The sequence below is a fragment of the Pteropus medius genome, unplaced genomic scaffold (genome assembly GCF_902729225.1).
Source record: "Pteropus medius unplaced genomic scaffold, Ma_sr-lr_union100, whole genome shotgun sequence".
Classification (NCBI taxonomy): Eukaryota; Metazoa; Chordata; class Mammalia; order Chiroptera; family Pteropodidae; genus Pteropus; species Pteropus medius.
The window spans coordinates 2,092,920-2,114,030 of NW_024353907.1; the positions used below are offsets into that span (position 1 = coordinate 2,092,920).

At 38.3% G+C, this 21,111-nt stretch overlaps 1 pseudogene; it reads right to left on the bottom strand.

Moving 5' to 3' along the window:
* Positions 1-19,171: 19,171 nt before the first annotated feature.
* LOC120593691 (uncharacterized) lies at positions 19,172-19,290 on the bottom strand (annotated as a pseudogene).
* Between the last annotated feature and the right edge of the window lie 1,821 nt (positions 19,291-21,111).

The following is a 21,111-nucleotide window of genomic DNA, read 5'->3' on the forward strand; positions in this document are numbered from 1 at the left end:
TCCAAAGATAAATATAGACTCAAAGTGAAAGGGTGGAAAATGATATTTCAAGCAAATGGCATTCAGAGAAAAGTGGGAGTAGCAGTACTAATATCACATTAAGTAGACTTCAAAAGAAAAAAAGTAAAGAAAGATACTGAGGGACACTTCATAATGATAAAGGATATCATGCACCAAGAAGACATAACACTTAATAATATCTATGCTCCCAATCAGGGAGCCCTGAAATATGTAAAGCAATTACTAACAGAACGAAAGGGACAATCAGACCAAAACACTATCGTAGTAAGGGACCAAAATATCTCACTGTCGGATAGGGACAGATCATCCAAACAGAAATTCAATAAGGAAATAACATCCTTAAATGACACATTGGACCAACTGGACATAATTGATATTTACAGAGCCTTCCATCCCAAAACAGCTGCTTATACATTCTTCTCTAGTGCACAAGGAACATTCTCAAGGGTTGACCACATACTGGGACACGGAAAAAACCTCAACAAATATAAGAGGATTGAAATTATACCAACCATATGCTCTGATCATAATGCTTTGAAACCTGAGATCAACTGCAAAAAGAAAGCGGGAAGAACCACAAATACATGTAGATTAAATAACATGCTACTGAAGAATAACTGGGTCAGATACCAGAAATAAAAAGAAAGATCAAGAGATACATAGAAAGAAATGATAATGATAGTACAAGATACCAAACTTTGGGACATGACAAAAGCAGTCAAAAGTGGAAAGTTCATATCATTACAGGCCTATCTCCCAAAACAAGAATGAGCCCAAATAAACAACCTAACTCTTCATCTTAAAAAACTAGAAAAGGAAGAACAAATGAAGCCTAGATCAGCAGGAGGAAAGAAATCATCAAAATTAGAGCAGAAATAAATGGAATGGAAACAAACAAACAAACAAACAAACAAAAAGAAAAAATAAATGCAACAAAGAGATGATTCTTTGAGAAGGTTAATAAAATTGACAAACCCCTGGCTAGACTCACTAAAGAAAAAAAAGAGAAAGAACAGAAATAAACAAAATCAGAGGTGAAAGAGGGGAAATTATGACTGACATCGCAAAAGTACAAAGGATCATACAAGAATACTATGAAAAAGTATATAACACCAAATTTAATAACCTAGAAGAAATCGACCAGTACTTAGAAAAATACAATCTTCCTAGACTGAATCAAGAAGGTCTGAAAAATCTAAATAGACCAATCAGCAGGACGGAAATTGAAACAATCATCAAAATCCTACCAAAAAGTAAAAGTCCAGGACCAGATGGCTTCACCAGTGAATTCTACCAAACATTCGAAGATTTAATACTTATTCTTCTCAAACTCTTCCAAAAAATAGAAGAGGAGGCAATACTTCCCAACTCATTTTATCAGGCCAATATGACTCTGATACCAAAATCTGATAAGGTTAAGACAAAAAAGAAAACTATAGACCAATATCTCTCATGAACACAGATGCAAAAATCCTAAATAAGATACTAGCGAACCGAATACAGCAACACATTAAAAAGATTATACACCACGATCAAGTGGGCTTCATCTCAGGGGCACAGTGATGGTTTAACATACACAAATCAATTAATGCGATGCACCACATAAAGAAATTTAAAAATAAGAATCATATGATTATATCAATAGATGCAGAAAAAGCTTTCGACAAGATACCGGATCCATTTAGATCAAAACACTTCATAATATCGGTATGAAGGATATTACCTTAACATAATAAATGCCATATATGACAAACCCTCAGCCAACATAATACTTAATGGTGAAAAACTAGAAACCTTCCCTCTAAGGTCAGAAAAATGCAAGGCTGTCCACTATTGCCACTGTTATTCAGTAGAACATTGGAGGTCCTAGAGAGTGCAGTCAGACAAGAGAAAGATATAATAGGTATCTAAATAGGAAACAAAGAAGTCAAACTGTCACTATTTGCAGATGACATGATTCTCTATAGAAAACCCTAAAGGCTCCACAAGAACACTACTAGAAACGAAAAACAAATACAGTAAAGTTTCTGGATACAAAATCGACATTCGAAAATCCATAGCGTTCCTATACTGTAATAATGAAGTGTCAGAAAAAGAAGTAGAAAAAAATAACTCCTTTTGCAATTACAACAAAAAGGATTAAATACTTAGGAATAAATTTAACAAAACATGTGAAGGACCTATATAATGAAAACTACAAGACCCTGTTAAAAGAAATCGAAGAAGATACAAAGAAATGGAAAGATATTCGGTGTTCTTAGTTGGAAGAATCAACATAGTTAAAATGACCATATTACCTAAAACATTATTACAGAGTTAATGCAATCCCCATCAAAATCCCATTGGCATTTTTTAAAGAAATAGAACAAAAAATCATCAGATTTTTATGGAAGCACAGAAGACCCCAAATTGCCAAAGCCATCCGGAGAAAAAAGTATGAGGCAGAGGCATCACTCTGCCTGACTTCAAATTATACTACAAAGCGACAGTAATCAAAACGGCATGGTATTGGCAGAAAAACAGACACACAGACCAGTGGAACAGAATCAGAACTCCGGAAGTCAATCCATATTTACATGGGCAAATAATTTTCGACAAAAAAGCCAAAAAACATACAATGGAGATAGGAAAGCCTCTTCAATAAACGGTGCTGGGAAAATCGGAAGGCCACCTGCAAAAAAATGAAACTAGACTATTGGCTATCACCATACACCAAAATTAACTCGAAATGGATTAAGGATCTGAATATAAGACCTGAAACAATAAAATGCATAGAAGAAAACATGAGAACTAAACTCAAGGACCTTGAACTGAAAGAGGATTTTATGAATTACCTTTGTTGAGTACCATGTGCCTTGCATCTAGCTTGCACTGTGTGTATCTAACTGATGTAGGATTCTAATATAGTCATCAAACAACTCAGACAGACATCCCTCAGAGTGAGGGATTATTTTTCCCTGAAATAGCACTTTGAAGAGTCGATGAGATGTCAAGACTCGGGTCCAAGGTGGGCTTCCAAAAGTGAAGTCAGCCCCAAGAGAGGGCTACACAGATATGAGTAAAGAGATACAAGGGAGTTTAGGTTTTGTTTTATTGCCCCCTCCCACCAAAAAAGAAGGGGAAGAGAAAGACAGAGATAGAGAGAAGATTGAAAGAGGGCTAAGTCATGGATTTGACAGCTGGAATTATAGTTAACAAAAATGGTTATAGAAGTTTGTAAGTGCAAGGTGGCAAACATCCAATTTTAAGTGTGTGAATTGCTACATGGTAAGCCTCCTCTTGCTCCTCAGACCATGAGTAATAATATATGCTACACACCCATGACCCTGTGTGAGTGAGTTGGTTTTTGGATGTGTGTGAAGACTTATGTTGCACATACAGTAGGAAATCCAGAACAGGACTACTTCAGGAGAGGAAAGAGCTTGTGGCTAGCCATTTCTGGGACAAACATTAACTACCCACATCCCTTTATCCTTAATCTCCTCAAGTTTCCAGAAAGACTGGTAGTGATTTGGGGTCCCCTGCACACACTGGATGCAGTTTGAACAAACGTCGTTTGAAACCCAAGGGCAGGGTTACCTTAGCTGACATCATTGTTACATAAACACCATTTCATTTGAATTCATGATAAATCTCCAGGTTAGTCCTATTGTCATGATTTTACAAAAGAAGAAACAGAGTGTTTAAAACGGAGGTTGGATAACTTACCCCAGGTGCCCCAGTTTTAAGTGGCTAAGCTGGAATTCAGAGCCAGACTTCACTGTTTCCAAAACTCATGCTTCTCCTATTACACCAGGTCCCACAGCAAGAAACGATGTACCAGGTTAAAGTCCTTCAACTCTTTGCCAAAGGCACTTCCAAACTGCTGGCTTTTGATATGGCTGAAAAAACTCTAGTGTGGAGTAATTTTTGGTTTAAGGGTAGGTATTTATCTCTACAATATTTCCTTATTGCTTGAGGCTTTTTCTTTCCTTCTCCTCTTCCTCCTTCTTCAATTCCAAAACCTATTCTGTTTCCTTTCATAACAAGCAAGCATGAGATATAGACAGACTCATTTACTTTAACTATAAAGGAAGAACCCTGGGAAGGTAATCAGACTGCCAGGAATCTGGAATTTGCTGATAGATGGACAATTTGGCCAAGCATAGTAAATTCTCAGCTAATTGAAAGCAGATAACAAGAGTAATGCATCCACCTTGAAAAACATCACATTTCTAATAAATAATTGGAAATGGCAGTCTTTTGACATATGAACTGTAGGGATAAAGTCTTAAATAAATTCTGGACTAATTCCTGTCACATATATTATAGTGTATTTAGCAGTTGTGCTATATGAGAAGATTAAAAGCTATAAATCTCTTTGTAACACCATCTATGGAAGTGTTTTAAACTCTTAGAATGCCTCATAGAAAATTGACTTCCATGGTTTTAATGGTGTGTGTGTGCATGCACGCAAGTGTGCACGTGTGTTTGTGTTTGTGCATGTCTGTGTCTGCATGTGTTGGGGGGAGTTATTATTTCCTTCTCCATCTGAGCCCAGAGTCAGAGGAAGCAGACATTTGAAGAGATCAATGAGTCATCTTTGTTACCTAACTGCTGCCACACAGTGCTTCTTCTAGGAAGTTTTTGGTAGCCTCAGTGTAATCTGTGGATTTAAAAAGCATGGACATCACCCAGAAGCTTGATAGAAATTCAGAATTTCAGGCCTCATCCCAGATCTACTGAATCAGAATCTGCATTTTAACCAGACCCTCAGGCAATTTATGTCACATTAACCTTTGAGAAGAGTTGCTCTAGTGTTCAACCCAGGACAATTTTAAATAGCTGAAGCGGTAGCAGAGCTAGCTTGATTCAACCAGGCTTGATTTTACCCCAGAGGCTGGGACGAGCCTAATGCTCTGGCTAGGTACTCAAAAAGACCTTTATTTTCCTCTTGCCTTGTCCTAGGAGCTGGACTGTGTCTCCTGTTCAGGCCCTGGCTTGACACTGAGTTACAGAAGCCATGTCCTTGACCTGCCCCCTTACTCTACTCTCTAGTTTAGTCTCTCCCTGGGGTCCCAGATGGGACTTTCCTCTGGACTGGGAATCCTTTCCTAGCGGGGCCCCTCCTCAGCCTCCTGGGGACAGCAACCCTGCCTAGGGCTATCTCAGGACCATGTACCTATGAGTCTTTGCCTGCAGCCAGCTTCCTTGGATAATACCCATCTGCCTGCTCAGTGAGGCCAGGGTGCTGTGGTGGTGAGGAGTCTACAAGTAGGCTATTGAAGAAAGAAGCAGAAAATCTCCAATGTCTGCACCTGCTTTGAATGCTTCTTGAATTTCTGAAAGATGCAGACTTATTAAGATTTCTGAAATCCATTACATTGAAGAATGTGTTTTAGCCATCATTTCTTGAACACCTACTGTGTACTTAAGTACTCTACCAGAAGACATTTTCTTTATATTATCTCATTCATTATTCACAGCAGCCCAATGAGATATGAATTTTTGAAATTTTTATTGAGACATATTGTACAGTAAAATACACATATCTTAAGTGTTCAATTAGATGAATTTTGACACATGTATAAACCTGTGTAACCCATACCACAGTCAAGAAACAGACCATTTTTAATGCTACAGAGAGTGAACTTATATCCCTCTTTGGTCAATTCTCCCCACCACAGAGGCTACCAGTATTCTGACTTTTATCCCCATATATTTGTTTTGGCTTTTCTGAAAATTCTTATAAATGGAATCATATGGTGTGATACTCTTTTGTGTCTGGATTTTTTCATTCCACATGAGGTCTGTGAGAGGCACTGATGTCATCTGTATCAGCAGCTCCTTGTGAGATATTTTTTATTATTATTGTAATTATTTTTTATTAAGTTTTTTGGGGTAACATTGGTTAATACAATTATATAATTTTCAGGTGTACATTATAAATTGACATCTGTATATTTTATTGTGTGCTTACCACCCAAAGTCCAGTTTCCTTCAGCTACCAGATATTTAATCCCCCTTATCCACTTCACCCTCCAATTATTCCCCTATATTTGACCCCTGTTACCCCATCTGCCTAACCCCTCCTCCCCCACACCCTACCCTCAGGTAACCACTAGTCTGTAGTACGTGTCCACGAGTCTCTGTTTGTCCTGTTCATTTGTTGTGTTTAGGTTTATATTTCACATATAAGTGATATCATGTGATTTTCAACTTTTTCAGTCTGGCTTATTTCGCTTAGCATGATTATCTCTAGGTCCATCCAGGTTGTCGCAAATGGCAGCATTTCATCTCTTCTTATGGCTGAGTAATATTCCATTGTATATATGTATCACAGCTTCTTTAGCCAATCATCTATCATAGGACACTTCGGTTGCTTCCAAGTCCTGGCCACCGTGAATAATGCTGCTAGGAACATCAGTGTGAAAATATCTTTTCAGATATGGGTTTTCAAGACTTTGAGGTAAATACACAGTAGAGGGATTGCTGGATCGTATGGTAGATCAATTCTTAGTTTTCTGAGGAACCTCCATACTGTTTTCCATAGTGGCTGTACCAATTTGCAGTCCCACCAACAGTAGATGAGGGTTTCTTTTTCTCTGCAAACTCTCCAACATTTCTTATTACTTGTCCCATTGATTATAGCTATTCTAACAGGTGTGAGATGATATCTCATAGTGGTTTTGATTCGCATTTCCCTAATAGCTAGCGATGTGGGAGCATCTTTTCATATATTTGTTGGCCTTTTGTATGTACTCTATGGAAAAGTGTCTGTTCAGGTCCTCTGCCCATTTCTTGATTGGATCATTTGTGGGGTTATTTTTGTTGTTATTTAGTTGCATGAGTTCTTTGCATATTTTGGATATTAGGCCCTTATCAGAGGCGTTGCTTGCAAATACATTTTCCCATTCAGATGGTTGTCTCTTTACCTTGTTGATGATTTCTTTTGCTGAGCAGAAGCTTTTTAGTTTGATGTAGTCCAAATAATTTCTTAGCTTTTATTTCCCTTGCTTTTGAGGTCAAATGCATAAAATCCTCTTTAAGTCCAAGGTTTTTGAGTTTAGTTCCCAGGTTTTCTTCTATGCATTTTATTATTTCAGGTCATATATTCAGGTCCTTAATCCATTTCGAGTTAATTTTGGTGTGTGGTGATAGCCAATAGTCTAGTTTCATTCTTTTGCAGGTGGCTTTTCAGTTGTCCCAGCACCATTTATTGAACAGGCTTTCCTTTCTCCATTGTATGTTTTTGGCTTTTCGGTCGAAAATTATTTGCCCATATAAATATGGGTTGACTTCTGGAGTTCCAATTCTGTTCCATTGGTCCTTGTGTCTGTTTTTCTGCCAGTACCATGCCGTTTTGATTAATGTCGCTTTGTAGTATAATTTGAAGTCAGGCAGAGTGATGCCTCCAGCCTCGTTCTTTTATCTGAAGATGGCTTTGGCAATTCAGGATCTTTTGTGCTTCCATACAAATCTGAAAATTTTTTGTTCTATTTCTTTAAATTATGATGAGGGTTGCATTAAATCTGTATAATGCTTTAGGTACTATGGTCATTTTAACTATATTGATTCTTCCAACTAAGAATACCGAATATCTTTCCATTTCTTTGTATCTTCTTTGATTTCTTTGAACAAGGTCTTGTAGTTTTCATTATATAGGTCCTTCACATGTTTTGTTAAATTTATTCCTAAGTATTTAATTCTTTTTGTTGTAATTGCAAAAGCAGTTACTTTTTCTACTTCTTTTTCTGACACTTCACTATTACAGTATAGGAACGCTATGGATTTTTGAATGTCGATTTTGTATCCAGAAACTTTACTGTATTTGTTTTTTGTTTCTAGTAGTGTTCTTGTGGAGTCTTTAGGGTTTTCTATAGAGAATCATGTCATCTGCAAATAGTGACAGTTTGACTTCTTTGTTTCCTATTTGGATGCCTTTTCTATTTTTCTCTTATCTGATTGCACTCTCTAGGACCTCCAATGTTCTACTGAATAACAGTGGCAATAGTGGACATCCTTGCCTTGTTCCTGATCTCAGAGGGAAGGTTTCTAGTTTTTCACTGTTAAGTATAATGTTGGCTGAGGGTTTGTCATATGTGGCATTTATTATGTTAAGGTACTTTCCTTCTATACCGATTTTGTGAAGTGTTTTGATCATAAATGTATGCTGTATCTTGTTGAAGGCTTTTTCTTCATCTATTAATATGATCATATGATTCTTATTTTTTAATTTATTTATGTGGTATATCACATTAATCGCTCTGCATATGCTGAACCATCCCTGTGCCTCAGGGATGAAGCCCACTTGATTGTGGTGTATAATCTTTTTAATATGTTGCTGTATTCGATTCACTCGTATCTTCTTTAGGATTTTTGTATCTATGTTTATGAGTGATATTGGTCTATAGGTTTTTTTTTCGTGTTAGCTTTACCAATATTTGGTATCAGGGTCACATTGGCCTGATAAAATGAGTTGGGAAGTATTGTCTCCTCTTTGATTCTTTGGAAGAGTTTGAGGAGAATAGGTATTAAATCTTCTTTGAATGTTTGGTAGAATTCACTGGTGATGCCATCTGGTCCTGGACTTTTACTTTTTGGTAGGATTTTGATGATTGTTTCAATTTCCATACTGCTGATTGGTCTATTTAGATTTTCCAGACCTTCTTGATTCAGTCTAAGAAGATTGTATTTTTCTAAGTACTGGTCCATTTCTTCTATGTTATTAAATTTGGCGTTATATACTTTTTCATGGTATTCTTGCATGATCCTTTGTATTTCTGTGATGTCAGTCGTAATTTCCCCTCTTTAATCCCTGATTTTTTTTATTTGTGTCCTTTCTCTTTTTTCTTTAGTGAGTCTAGCTAGAGGTTTCTCGATTTTATTAACCTTCTCAAAGAACCAGCTCCTTGTTGTATTCATTTTTTCTATTGTTTTTTTGTTTATTTGTTTTTAATTTCATTTATTTATGCTCTAATGATGACGATTTCTTTCCTTCTGCTGACTTTAGGCTTCGTTCATTCTTCCTTTTCTAGTTTTTTTAAGATGAAGCATTAGGTTGCTTTTTGGAGGCTCATTCTTGCATTTGGAGATAGGCTTGTAATGATATGAACTTTCCTCTTATGACCGCTTTTGCCATGTTCCAAAAGTTTTGATATGTTGTACTATAATTACCATTCATTTCTATGTATCTCTTGATCTCTCGTTTTATTTCTCCCCTGACAGTTATTCATCAGTAGCATGTTGTTTAATCTCCATGTATCTGTTGTTCTTTCCGATTTCTTTTTATAGTTGATCTCTAGTTTCGAAGCATTATGATCAGAAAATATGGTTGGTATAATTTCAGCCCTGTTATATTTGTTGAGGCTTTTTCTCTGTCCCAGTATGCGGTCGATCTTTCAGAATGTTCCATGTGCACTAGAGAAGAATGTATAAGCAGCTGTTTTGTAATAGAAGGCTCTGTAAATGTCAGTTATGTCTAGTTGGACTAATGTGTCATTTAAAGATGTTGTTTCTGTATTGATTTTCTGTTTGAATGATTTGTCCATATCCAACAGAGGGGTATTTTGTTCCCCTACTATGATCATGTGTTGGTCTGTTTCTCCCTTTGGTTCTGTTAGTAATTGCTTTATATATTTCTGGGCTCTGTGATTGGGATCATAGATATTAATAATTGTTATATCTTCTTGGTGCATGATTCCCTTTATCATTATGAAGTGTCCCTCAGTATCGTTCTTTACCTTTTTTATTGTGAAGTCTATATCTTCCGATATTAGTACTGCTACTCCTGCTTTTCTTTGAATGCCATTTGCTTGAAATATCATTTTCCACCCTTTCACTTTGAGTCTATATTTATCTTTGGAGCTTAGATATGTCTCTTGGAGGAAGCATATGGTTGGGTTTTGTTTTTTGATCCATTCTGCAACTCTGTACCTTTTTATTGGTGAATTCAGTCCATTTACATTTAGGGTGATTATTGAAATATGAGATCTTCTTATAGCCATTTTCTCTTTTGCTTTCTGATAGCTCGGTTTTCCATTGCTTTCTTGTTCTTGTGTTTCTGTTTTCTTTATTTTAATTCAATTCTGTGGGTTTTGCCTCTGGTTTTTCTTGTTTTACGTTATATACTTCAGTTCAAAATCTTTGGTGTGTGGTTACCATTACAAACATGAAAAGGATAGTTTATATATACAGTCGTCCATTTTCTTCACCATGTACCTTATTCCTTTCCCCCTTGAGAATTTGGATTTTCGAATGCTCCCCTTTTCAGTCATTGTTATCCAATTTGTCCCTATGTATGCTGAACATTCATTACTATCTTGCTATAGCAATTCTCTTATTATTATTGAAGCTCATAATGCCCTGTTCTTAGTAAGGGTTGCACTCTTCTACTTTGATTTGCCTAATAGTCACTTTACTCCTAATTATGTTTTGTTTGTTTGTTTGTTTGTTTGTTTGTTTGCTTGTTTGTTGTTTTAGATGAGTCGACATCTTTCAATATTTCCTGTAGTGCAGGCCTTGTGAGCTTAGCTGAATACGTTATTCTAGGCTAGTTGTTCCTTTCACTTAATAGTTTAAATATTTGATTCCATTTCTTTCTGGCTTGTAAGGTTTGCACTGAGGAGTCTGAGGATAATCTAATGGGTTTTCCTTTATATGTTACCATCTTTTTTTCCCTGGCTGCCCTGAGAATTCTGTCTTTGTCGTTGATATTTGATAATTTTAATACAATGTGTCTTGGCGAAGGCCTTTTTTGGGTTGAGATAATTGGGTGTTCTGTTGACTCCTCAAATTCCAAGCTCCAGCTCATTCCTTAGATTTAGGAAATTCTCGTCAATTATGTTTCTGAAAATGTTTCTAGTCCCTGTTCCTTTTCTTCGCCTTCAGTAATGCCCATTATCTCCTGATGGCATCAGCTAGTTCTTGTATGTCTCTTTTATTATTTTCATTCTTTAGTTTCTCTCTTTTTCCTTCTGATTTATTTCTAGATTTCTGTCTTCGATATCACTGATCTTTTTCTCCATTTGGTCAACTCTGTTTCCCAAGCTTGCTATTTCATTTTTCAACTCTTGCAGTGTGTTCTTCATCTCCAGAAATTCTGTTTGGTTCTTTTGAGGGTTTCAATCTCCTTGCTCTGCTTATCTTGTTATTTTTTCAATTCTTGAAATTTTTGATTTGAGTTGTGTTGGATCTCATTGAATTTTTTCAGAAGTACCATGCTGAATTCTCTGTCATTTATGTCGCATATTTCTATGTCTGTAAGCTTATTTTCTGGGGATTTTTCTCTTTCTTTCTGAGATGCCTTGTGACCTTGGTTGTTCATGGTGTTTACTGGACTGTTTCTCTGCTTGCGCATTAGTGAAAATGTATTCTGCTTTTTTTCCAGAAAGAAAATTTATTATATAAAGGTCGCTCTTTAGCCTGCTGCAAAGAAGACGCTTTCTTTTGGTTTCTAGTAAGTGGTGTCTAAGCCTTTTGGACCCCTGCTTTATATAAAGCCTAAATGTCTTTTTTTTTATTTTCTTGTAGATATTTAATCACACTTGCTACTCTCAGTTTCAGTCCCTGCCAGTGTTAGCAACAGTTTCAGTAGCGTTTGCTCAGATTCCCCTGGACCTCAGCAGATCGGTCTCGGAGTGCGTGGGAGGAGGAGCTCCTCTGGACTGGGAGTTGGGGGCTGTGGCTCAACCTCGGATTTGCAACTGGAGTCAGTAAAAATCAACTGTTGTTTCTCTCCGGTCCCAACCCGTTTCTCTGCTTTCTGCCCTAATGACTGGGTCCTGGTGCAGGCTGCTAGAAGTTCCTGCACTTCCAGGCAGATTGATCAGGGAAGTCGCCGCATCTTCTCCCCTCTCTCCTCCTCCTGCAGGGAGCTCCAGAGCCTGGGAGAGGTAGCTTCAGTTCGGCAGCTTTTGCTCAGATTCTCCTGGGGCTCTGTGGTATTTGGTCTCAGAGGGTATGGGGGGAGGGGCCCTCTTGGTTGGGAGTTGGAGGTTGCAGCTCAGCCTCAGTTTTGGAACTGGGGCCAGTAAAAATGAACTGTTGTTTCTCTGCTATCCCATCCTGCTTCTCTGCTTTGTGCCCTGATAACTGGGCCCTGCTGCCTGCTGCTAGAAGTTCTGGCACTTCTAGGCAGGCTGATCAGGGAAGTCACCGCACCTTCTCCCCTCCCCCTCCTCCTGCAAGGAGCTCCGGGGACTGGGAGAGGCAGCTTCTTTTTTTCTCTCAGTTCACTGCCGGACACCCATGGTTCTGACCTGTAGTTGCACTTATGCACAGATCCCTCATTCAGAGTGATGGTGTGCAGTTTGGGTGTTTTTTGTTTAGTTTTAAATGTTCAGTGTATTGTTGTTTAAGATGGAGAGATCTGAGGACATTTCTCACTCTGCCACATTTCCTCACCGTAGAACCCCTTATTGTTTTTATAATCCAAATTCAGCTTTTCTTTCGGCTCAGAAGAACAAATATTGTCTGGTGCAAGGCTTAGTGATCATACCTGTGGATTTTGAGGTTGGCCTTCCTGAGAGTGAAACCCCAGCTCTACTTATTTCTGGCTGTGTGATTTTGGGTGAGCTAATTGCCTTTCTGTGTCTCGGTCTCCTTATCTGCAAAATGGAGATAATAATTGTACTTATCTTTTAGAAAAATCAGGAGTATTAGATAGATATATGTACCTGTAATAGTACGTATTTAATTCTGTTTAGTAATAAACATAGTACCTTTTTAATAAACCATATAACATTTAATAAGCACTCAATGGCTGCTAGCTATTTTATTGTTGTTGTTGTTGTTGTTGTTGTTATTATTACTATTATTATTATTACAACCAATCCCTTTAGTAACCAAACTGCAAATTCCTCTTCATAAAAGCAACTCCAAAAGGTTGCTCCTGGCTTGGAGCTGGCTATTGCTAGTGCCCATGGCTATTCTCTCCACTTGGCTCTTTTTATTTGTTGGCCTTAGTTACAAGGGGACTTACTGAGTTTACTACTCACCAAACATCTGCATATGTCATGCAGTGGTATGAGGGACTTATAAAATCAGTTGCTTTTACCACAGCAACTCTTGGGTGCAGAAGAATCACCAGGGAAGCTTGTTTAAAATGGAGAATCTAAGACTCAGCTTTAGCCAGTCTGAAGTATGGCCCAGAAATCTTTTCTTTAATCAGTCTCCAAAGGTAGTCTCAAAGCAGGTGTCCATGGAAGCTGTGTTTCATTATACGGTCCCCTTAAAACATGCACCACCCAAACCTTAAGGCAGCAATGACTACTCAAATAAATGGAATTTTTTTTCTAATTCTTTAATGCAGAGTATCCAAAAAGATTCAAGAACCTATAGGATAAAAATATATTTAAACAATATGTTTGCTTCTACTTCAAATAATATGTTTGCTACCATTGTCTTCAAACTCCAGACATCTTCTAAGGTGAAACACCCCTAAGTTTAAAGCAATGAGTCCAATAGATAATCTGAAAAAGTTATATATAACATATTAAATATATGACAATATATTGCAGTGCCAAAATTATTTGGAAACACAGAGAAAATAGTATATTTATAAATGTCTAAATAAATATATAAATAAATATACTCCAGAGTGTCCAAAAAGTCTAGAAACATTTGAACTAATGTAACTAATATAATGCTTGGTAATAAATTTATCATGTGTTTTCTGGTTGTTCAGACACCTTATAGAATGTCATTACATTACTATAGTTACATGATTCAAATATCAGGGCCCACATCAAGTCTCTTTCCCTCTCTTTCCTCTTTCTTTCCTCTCTCACTCTCTTCCTACCTTCCTTCATTTTTCTCTTTCTCTACACAATTATTTCCTGTGCTAAAACACGCAAAGCAATCTGCTAAAGATGGGTGCAATGGATGGATGTGTGTGTGTGGAAGAGGCCTTATCCAAAAAATAAAAGGTAGAATCCCTGCTATTTTTTATATTAGTTTTGGGTATACAGTGGTTAAATATTCATATAATTTATGAAGGTATCCCCCCATTTACTCTAGCACCCATCTGACTCTACACATAGCCATTACAATAATATTGACTATAGAATCCCTGCTCTTAAAGAGCATTCTCCTTGAGGTATAAAGTATAAATATATGACACATTTAAATAGTATTATAAGTTAGTATCTCAATTAGGTGAGCGATTCAGAGAATGCGTGCCATAAAATTCTGGGGCAGATGTGTCAAGTTGTCCAGGAGAGTCCAGATCATTTTCAAGGCATTTCATTATGCTATGTGAAGACTTTCATCACTCTCTCTCCATCTAGAATATAATCAAACAAAAGTCCAACAGCACACTACAAATGAGCCCTAAGACACAGTAAGAAAAAATTATAACTTTTCAAATTTTATATGAAAAGTAAGTTTTATTCAAGGGGATTATGCTTAAATCTCCACACTGTGGGACCTGGCTCCAACTCAGGGATGAGGAGAATGACATGTTATCCAGTTTCTATTCCAAGGCTCTGACACTGGCTGGGTATTGACATAGGTAGGGAAGTGAATTTTTCCATCTCATGTCTCCTGGTTTTTTTCATGCAGTTCATTTCTTCTGGGAGGTGAAGAGGTAAAGGAGATGCCATCTTCAGTCTTCAGAAAGCAAGAGAGAGGAGGAATTTCTTTGCTCAAAATTATAGTTTATCATCCAGTATCCTGATCAAGGGAGTCTGCTGGGACAAAGCCTTGGACTTTTAAAGAAATGATGCAGGGTCCCACTCTCCATGATTATTTGCCTAGAAAAGGGTTTCTCAACTTAGGCATGGTTGCCATCTGGGGCTGGATAATTCTTTGTTGCATTGTAGGATGTTCAGCAGCCTACAATGCAACCTCTACCCACTAAATGCCAGTAACACCCACCCGTAGTTGTGGCAACCAAAAAAAATGTCTCCAGGTATTGCCAAATGTCTCTTATGGGTAAAAATTTACTCTGGGGAGCAAATTTATCTCTTGGCTATATACTGAAACCACCAGGGGAACTTTAGAAAGTACTGTTGCCTGAGATTTGCCCCAGAGTATCTGATTTGACTGGTTTGGGTGTGGCCTGCACTTCAGGATTTTTAAACACTTCTCAAGGAATTCCAATGTGTACTGGGGTTAAGCTCAGATTTGTCCACAAATGTGGACTGTGACAGGGACCCTCACACAGATTGGATATCCAATGGTGTGTTGACCTGGTAATTACTCCCAGTTTGCATCAACCTAACTTAATTGGTTTAATGTCGGTGACCAGCTCATGTTCCCAGCAACTGACCTCAGACAGACCTGCTTTGGTCTTTCAAGTTAAATATTACTTTTTCCACAACTATTTGTCATTCATTTATCATGTCTTACCAAGGAAATTCAGACATTGGAATCAAGCTAATGGGGGACATATTTGGAAGCAAGGGGTCTTTGTAACAGTCCCTCAAAACACCTCAAGAAGAAAGCTTCCCTTGCAGCCCATCTTGTCAGAGTGAAGACCATGTATGCATATCTGATTTTGTGTGCAGGAAAAAGCACTGAGAAGTAAAGCAAAGGGGGAAAGGTCACACCTTTTCCTCTTCTCCTCTTGGAATTTTCTAGTCCTGGTATGGCAACAGACCAATATAATGTTTCTACTTCTTTCAACTAAATTCCTCCTGAATGAATTAGAACCACCACAATCTACTGGCCCCTACCCTCCAATCCAGTCATTCTGCTCTTAATTCTACATCTAACAGAAATGTTTAGTTACCAAAAGATAAGTACTAGAATGTTCATAGAAGCCCTCTTCATAATAGTCAAAACTAGGAGCTACCCAAATGTCCATCAACAATGGGATAAATAAATACATTATGATGTCTTCACACAAAGGAATACTAAACAGCCATGAGAATAAATGGTCTATAACTTCATACAACATATTAATGAATTTCATAGACATAATGTTGAGCAAAAAGAAAAAGTATGTATTGATGATTGAATTTATATGTTTCCCCAAACAGGCAAAACTTATTGGTACTATCAGATGTGAGGACAAAGGTCACCTTCGTGGATGGGGATAATGAGTGGGCAGCATGAGGTCATGCTTTGTTCTGTGATCTAAGTATTGGTTATGTGTGTTCAATTTAAAAAAAAAATTATTGAGCTGTTCATTTATAATTTATGTAATATTGTTTATCTATTATACTTCAATAAAATATTTAAAACTTAAGCATTATTTTCTCGTTCTCAGGTTCTGTCTTCTTACTCCCAAGTTGGGAGATTGGAGGCCTTGACATGATGCTGCTGAGTCAGAACGTGGGCAAGTTCTAGAAAGCCCCTCTTGTCTTTGTCATTGTCCTCACTCTGCCATTGTTGCCCTCTCCTCAGGTAGTCTTGTGTAGGCTGGAAGCAAATAGCTCAGAAATGAGGAGACTCACTGTCCCACAGCCTGTCTGCTGGGACAAAGACAATTTTATTGACTATCAACCTCCTGAGACCACAGAGTCCAGCTCCAAATTAGGCAGAGATCTGTGGAATATTTTTTCTTTTAATCTAGATTGTTTATCCCTAAATCAGTGATCTTGTAGCAGTGACAAAGTCAAGCTGTGGCTTGAGGGTGGAATTCACCGGTGTGGCCTTTCAGCATTTACCACCCTAGCACATTGCACTTGAGACTACACATCATCTCTGCCAAGGGCCTCTGCCCATCACAGCAGCTTCTGTGTTTTTCCCACAGATGATACCATTGTATTCATCTCAACATCTGGGTAATATTCTGGATCACACACGCATGTAAATTGGGTATTTATTTTACTAGCAAAGTACACGTGCAGCCTAAGTAGTGTATGCTGAGCAGCTATTGGTGATGAATTGAGACCTGGGTGAGGAGTTGTGAACACAGGAGGTTTGTCCTCAGCAAGTAGGATCCAAGACTTTCAAATTCAATAAATCTGGACACTGTTGAGAGAAGAGAGACATCATTACAGACAGAAAATGGTCCCAAATTTTAGCCAGTGATGATTGGAGAAGTGGATGTAAGCCAGGATGATTTTTATATGTTGCGATAGCCCCTGCCATGTGGGAGATGAAATAAACAAAAGGTCTAATTGGAAACTACATTTGGGCCACTGAGTAATTGCAGAGGTAGAAGCAATCATATTGCCTGTGCTTGCCAGGAGAAAAAGGATGAGGTTAACCTGCTAAAAGCAATCATTTTGTCACACAGCTTTATGTACTCAGACATCCTAAAATTCAGTTATATAATTTACCTAAGATGCTGCCCATTTGGGACAGTTACTGCCTCCTACCCTAATGCATTCAGTTATTCAGCCAGTCATTCTGACACCTGGAAAAAAAAAAGAATATATATGAAGTGAAGTGCTGGGAATATAGTAATGAAAGATATGACCATGCCCTCAAAGTTGACCTGGTTATCGGCTGCTATATAAGAAACCACCCAAAAACTTGAGACTTCAGTGTAACAACGATGGTGACTGTCTTAGTCTACTCGGGATGCCATAACAAATACTATAGACTGAGGGGCTTAAACAACAGAAATTTACTTTTTACAGTTCTAAAATCTGGAATCTAAAATCAAAGTGTTGGCAAATTTGATTCCTGGTGAGAGCCCTCTTCCTGGCTTGCATTTGTGTCTTAACAAGGCTGTTTCTCTGTGTGTACCTGAAGAGATCTCTCCCTCTTCCTCTTCTTATAGGGGAACTAATCCCATCATAGAGTCCCACCCTCATGACCTCATCTAAACCAAATTGCCTCCCAAATACCCCACATCCACATACCAACCCATTAGGGATAAGGGCTTCAATATATGAATTGGAGGGGCCCCCAAACATTTAGTCCATAATAGTGACCATCTGTATTTTTTTGCTAGGACTGCCATAACAAATACAACAGACCAGGTGGCTTAAACAACAGAAATTTATTTTCTCACAATTCTGGAGACTAGAAAGAAGTCTGATATCAAGGTGTCAGCAGTACTGGTTTCTTCTGAGCCTTTCTCCTTAGCTTGCAGATGGCTGTCTTCTCGCTGTGTCTTCACATGGTCACCCATCAGTCTATGCATTGTCTGTGTCCTAATCTTCTCTTCTTATAAGAACACCTGTCAGATTGGGTAGGGTCCTCCTTAATAACCTCATTTTATCTTAATCACCTCTCTAAAGGCCCTAACTCCAAATACAGTTACATTCTGGGTTCCTCGGGGTTAAGACTTCAACATATGAATTGTGGGGGGCACAACTCAGCCCATAACACCAAGCATCTTGGTTTTCCCAGGACTGAGTGGATCCCTGGCATGTGGGATTTTCAGTGCTAAAACCGGGAAAGACCCAGACAAGCCGGGACAAATTAGTGACCCTAAAAACATTTATCTTGCCCCCAAATCGGTAAGATGGGTAAGGCTTAGAGGAGAAAACTCATATTTGCTCTCCTCATTAGCTGGGGCACCTGAAAGTCTGGGGCCTGGAACCATCCAAGGCTCACTCACCCACACACCTGGTAGTTAATGCTGGGAAGATTCAAACAGCTGCAGGCTGAGACAGCCATTGTTCCTCGGGCATCCCTCTATCTCTATGCGGTCTCTTGATGTGGCTCTCTAGCATAGTGGTCTCCAGGTAGCCACATTTCTTACATGATAGCTCCAGGATTCCAAGAAAGCCAGGCATAAGTTATGGTCTCTTTTATAACCCAGCCTTAAAAAATCACATAGCAGCACTTCTGTATTTTATTTATTCTATTTATCAAGGTAGTTACAGTGGCCTTTTAGGTTCAAGGGAAGTAGAAACAGACACACTTGATGGTGGAGTGGCAGGAACATATGGGCATTCGACATATTGTTGTAGTCATTAAAAATTTTTTAAATTGTAGTAAATACACATAACATAAAATTTACTTTCTTAACCATATTTAAGTATGTAGTTCAGTGGTATTAATTACATTCACATTAACATGTAATCGATCTCCAGAACTCATTTTATCTTTCTTTTTTTCATAAAACCATTGATAGTATTTTAATAAATGAATAAAATAACTATATAGGTATTATACTAAATTTTAATTTTAGTGAAGTAAATAATAAGTGTAAAATGACGTAAATTAAAATGTACAATGGTTCACTTTAAAGATTGGTGAACCCCAAAATTGATTATTTTATTTTAATATCTATTTTTATTGCCTTTTAATTCTTTTTTTTTAATGCCTACAGCACCTGGTATTCCTAGGTGGTCTCCCATTCAAGTACTAACCAGGCCCAACCCTGCTTAGCTTCCGAGATCAGACAAGATTGGGCACGTTCAGTGTGTCATGGCCGTAGACGCCTTGCTTTTTATTTTTCAAAATTGAAGTTCTGTACCAAGTAAACATTAACTCACCATTCTTCTTCTCCTCAGCCCCTGACAATCACCAATCTACTTTCTATTTCTATTAATTTGACTACTCTAGGGACGTCATATAAGCGGAATCATATAGTATCTGTCTTTTTGTGTCTGGCTTATTTCACTTAATGTCTTCAATGTTCATTCATGTTGTAGCATGTGTCAGAATTTCCTTCCTTTATAAAGCTGAATAATATTCCATTGTATGTATATACCAACTGTTGTGAACATTTCCGATACAATCTACCATGTTAGAGTAGAGAACAGTAGAGAACAGTGGGGTGAGTATTGTGATCAGAATACTACAGGATGCTGTAAGATCACAGAGGAGAGGGAAAGCCTTCCTGGGAGAGGTGATCAGTTTGGGATATGGCAGATGTTGTGAACCCTGCCTTCCAAGGCAGAGCTAACAGGAAACATAAGGTCCCTGGAGGCAAGAGCAAGCTGCCGTAAAGGGTAGAGTAGGGCTGCCTGGTTCAGGTTGTGCACTCTGAAATCAAGGGACTGTCACTCCTAAATGACAATGGTGCCTTCTAGAATGGTGTTGTGCACAACCTACTCATCCACATTCAACAGTCCTGAGGGAAAAAAATAACAAGTAAGGAAGAAAGAAGGGAGAAATGCTCAGCGACTGGGTTGTAAAAGCTCAGGTCAAGAAAAGTTTTCTAGAAAATCTTGAGGGCTAGGAATTTATCCCGGAGACAATGAGGAAGAAGGAGATCCAAATTCAGAAATTACTATTATTAATGGACATACAGGTGCCTCAGGAGGCCTGGTCCTGAGGGGAGATAAAAACAGGTCCATTTTCCTCCTGAGCCCAGCATTCAGAACCTTCACCAGCTAGCTCTCTAAGCCTGCATGGCATTTACATTCTAGTCATGGGAAAAAGACAATATGCAAGCAAAGGAATGACTAGGGTAGTTACAGATGAAGGTAAGTGCTGTGGGAAAAATAAAACCAAGTGGTCTAGGTAGGGGTAGGTCATCGGGGAAGGGCTGTCTGAGGAAGGGACTTTTGGAGTGCAACCTCTATTGATAAGGAGATAGCAACTATGCAAATCTGACAGGAGAGTTTTGCAGAGAGAGAGACCAGTAAATGTGAAAACTAGGTTGGTATATTCAAGAAACAGCAGGAAGGTTAGTGTGGCTGAAATAGATGTCAAAGAGGGGATAGGAGGAAATGAGTTGGGAGATAATCAGGAGTCTTGTAGCTAGGCATTTTAGATGAAATCAATAGGAAGCCACTGGAGGGTTTGAGGAAGGGGGTAACATTATATGTGACACCTCTCATATATCACTTAAAATCTCAGTTTCACCAGTCAGCTAGACCTTTGGCTGGTTTGTATGTTCTGGTTATAATGGAGACTAGCTCTGTATGAGCACTGTGATCAACTTCATGTAGACACAATCCAACATCACCCCACCTTATGCCTCTTCCAAAGTGCCTCTTACCTCTCCTCAGGATTTCCCCCACTGACAAAAAGGCATATACAGAGCCTATACATGTGCAACCTGTAAGTGCAGGAAGTTGATGTCTCATGGGGCGTTAATGTCTTTTGACCCACAAGAGATAGGAGTTGATAGATTCCTCTCCCTCCCTTCCCTTGGGGAGTATCTGGAGATGCAGTCCATACACGGCCTCTTGGAAGTCAGCTTGAGTAATCAGTTTCATTTGATACTAAAGAGTGGCCAGATAAGTAACACTCTCCATCAGGTTGCCATTCTTGCCTGACTTACTTTCTTTGTACCTCACTCTAACTTCT